The sequence below is a fragment of the Rattus norvegicus genome, chromosome 10 (assembly GCF_021556685.1).
Source record: "Rattus norvegicus strain SHRSP/BbbUtx chromosome 10, alternate assembly SHRSP_T2T, whole genome shotgun sequence".
Taxonomy (NCBI): domain Eukaryota; kingdom Metazoa; phylum Chordata; class Mammalia; order Rodentia; family Muridae; genus Rattus; species Rattus norvegicus.
Genome location: NC_141543.1, coordinates 83,756,356 through 83,759,840, shown reverse-complemented (window position 1 = coordinate 83,759,840; position 3,485 = coordinate 83,756,356). Strand labels below are relative to the sequence as shown.

The 3,485-nt window shown below is 44.2% G+C and overlaps 1 non-coding gene across 1 annotated transcript; it reads right to left on the bottom strand.

Moving 5' to 3' along the window:
• Positions 1-1,752: 1,752 nt before the first annotated feature.
• Positions 1,753-1,892, bottom strand: LOC120095439 (small nucleolar RNA SNORA48). The gene has a single exon (XR_015632502.1). It is a non-coding gene; the product is annotated as a small nucleolar RNA SNORA48 (small nucleolar RNA).
• Between the last annotated feature and the right edge of the window lie 1,593 nt (positions 1,893-3,485).

The window sequence follows — 3,485 nt, the reverse complement described above, 5'->3', positions numbered from 1 at the left end:
ATATATACTAGGTAAATCTTCTACCTCTAACCTTCAACTTCTATTCAGTAAAACGTATTTAATTCTTTTTTTAAAGTTTAAATTGATTCTTTGTGGGTTTCAGATCGTGCATCCCAGTCCTGCTTATTTCTCTTTCTCCTCATGTCCACCCATCTCCCTTAAAACCTCTCCCCCCAAATAGCACACACACACACACACACACACACACACACACACACACACACACCCATGCACGCACCCACACACGCACTCACGCATGCACATACGCACGCACTCACGCACGCACGCACATACGCACGCACGCACATACGCACGCACGCATTCCCGCACACACACCACCACTACCCCTACCACGACGACCACCACCACAATCAGCACCAACGACGATGATAACAACAATGAAAACAAAGCATAGAAAACATCTCATTGTGGAAGCTGTAGTATGTCACAGTGTGTCCCACAGATCTTCACTTGTAAATGTTCATTGCAATGAGTCTTTGGCCTAGTTTGCTATCCCTGGCTTCTGTGACACCAACAATATCATTGGGGCTCCTCTTGGTTGTCCTGTTGTCACTCTCTGCGGTGGAGAGCCTGCAGCTTTGGAATAGCAGGACTGGCCCTTTCATGCATCTCAACCATTTGCAGATGATACAGATTTTGGGGTGGGCTAACTCAGAGTCTAGAATCTGGGCCTGAATGGTAGTTGAGCAGGAACAGCCCTCAGGCTCTACCTTACGGGTTACCACTAGGGGAGCTCTTCAGCACTGCCCTGGCTAGGCTACCCAATGCTGCCATCCAAGGAGCCAGAGTCACCTCATGAGTGCCAAGGCCAGCTCTCAAGGGCTCTTGCCCTTGGGGCTGGCTCACCTGCAACTGCCATCAGGTCCAGCCTTGCTGTGCTGTTCAGACATGGTACAGGGCCCGCTCTCCTGACCGTTGAAGCTCTTAAGGGGAAGGGATAGCTGCTCTCTTGAGTTCACGACCCTGTGGACCACTTTCCTGATTGCCAGTGGTGAATATAGGGGCTGGGCATTACCTCTTCTCCCGTGCCAACCTATGATAGACAAGTGGCAGGGCTAGCTCTCCCACACTCATGCACTCGGGGCAGGCTCACCTATACCTCTGCTACCACAGCTATATCCACTGCGCTACCCAAAGAAGGCCCAGGACCTGCTCTCCAGAGTACGTCAGATATGGAACTAGCTCTCCGGAGTACCACATCTGGTGAGAGGTGAGGACAGTTACGCATTGCCCCTGGACATCCATGTGGTTCCTGGGGTTGGGGGGTGCCCTGACGAAGAACATCCCCATGTTCTCTAGTGGTAATATGAGCCACGGGTGTCTACACTGACACCTGCGTCTATATAGCCACAGACTCTGACATGACTCTCAGCTGCAGCTTGGGTTGTGACCTCACCACCACCCCAGGTGGCGTGGCTGGCCACTCAACAAGCGATTCCTTTTCACTCTCCGGTCTCCAGTTCAGTCAGTCTTTGTAATGCTCAAGCTGCTCCAATTTTCTTTCTGTCCCATCTACCACCACATACACACTGTGGTGGCTCTTGCTGCATGCTGGCCACGGCTAGCGGGCCTCTGAGTAACGTCCTCCAAGCAGTGTGGCACGGCAGCATGGGTGTCTATGGTCCATCTGTGCCTTGAGCTAGAGGGTAGATCTCTGGGTGGCATGGCAGTCCACAGGTCTCCCTCTGTCTTACTCTTCCTGTGCTGTGCTGCCTGAATTTGATTAGGTTTTTGGATGTCCTAGGCATAAGACAGCTCTGGCAATCATGCTATACGTCAAGCTAGGATTAACAAGAACTGTCATCTGCTCTGCCCTTGACTGATATGAGAACAATACCAACAACAAGTCTCTTTGCCCAGTTTCAGGTGTTGTATTTAATTCTTAAATGTATACAAGTCCTTTCTTAAAGCATTTATAGATTCTTCCTGTGGTAAGGACATTAGAAAGTTAACTGTGTGATAAGCTTGTAAGTGAATGGATATTCTGAGAATGTCAAGGGTTTTAGAATTTATCAACAAATGGAATGATAATCATTAATTCAGTTTTAATGTTATTCTTCTTATATTACTTCCAATATAATATGCAAAATATCTTAGATTATCGAGTCAGAAAAGAATTAAAAAAATAAAACACAGCAAAGTATAAGGATGTAGGGACCATTAATATTGCAAGTATTAAAATGTGAGAATATCATGAAAGTTTAACCAGAATAGATTCTAGATTTATCAGGCGACTGAAGAAGAAAAAGCCTGGAGCAAAGTTTAGAGATTTAGACATAATAAATAATGAGTTAGGAGATTTTTAGGGAAATGAGCAATGGATAACATGGCTAATTATTTGTGTAAGATAAAATTAGATTTTTTTTGTTTAACTCAAGGTAAAAAAATTAAATCATTAGAGGAGAGTATTAATACGCATGTAAAGACAAAGGAGAGTGGCATCAAAATAAGCCACTGAAGGGATGCAGTTATTACTTAACCACTTAAAAGTTTCTAAAAATCAGTAGCTTTTTATGACATCTTGTAGCTTCTCTACCCATACTGGTCTTTCTACACCAAGCCATATTCAATTGAGTATTCTACTCTCAGTGGCTGGGGTGACGTTAATCATCCCCACCCCCAAATAGTGAATTAAAATGGTAGTTAATTTTGTTTTATTAAATAACTGCTCTCAGAACTACAGGGAAACTGACATTTCGCATATTTCAATGGAGCGCATATGCTTGATGCCCTTAAGGAAACATCGTACAACTAAATCTTCAAATAGAGTTACTGGCCTTTAACCTTCAGATTCTGCCTCTAGAAATTTGCATTAAGAAAAGGCAAAGGCTTGTAGATGTAGTAAAATCTTGTACTGGGTCCTCTGCACACATGCTATGGCCGAGTAGCTTGGTATTCTTGTGGGAATCCTAACAGTGGGAGCAGCGGCTGTCTCTGACTCTTCCAGGTTGAGGGACCCTTTCCTTCCTACTGGGTTGCCTAGTCCAGGATGTGGGGATATGTGTGCCTGATCTTGTTGTAGCTCTGTATGACATGTTTGGTTGATGTCTCCTGGGAGGCCTGATCTTTCTGAGGGAAGGTGGAGGAGGGATATGGGGGGAGCAGGAAAATTGGGAGGAATCTGGGGAGGGAAGAGAAGAAGGATCTGCAGTCAGGATGCAGTATATAAGAGAATAATAAAAAAAATTTAAAAAGCAAAAAGATAGGTGTTAAACATTCTTACTCTAAAGATCTGAAATCCAAAATGTTCCAAAACAGAAAACCTTTTGAATGTCCACATGGCATCACAAGCCCATGTAGCACGTTGATGTAAAAAATGCAGGAAGGCTAAAATAGAGCTTGGACTTTCCCCAGGTTGAAAGCAAAAAGTATATAGGAAACATAATTTTGTGTTTGGGCCTCTATCCTCAAGATATATCATTATAATTACCGAAACAGCCATAAATTTAAAATACCTGAAATCA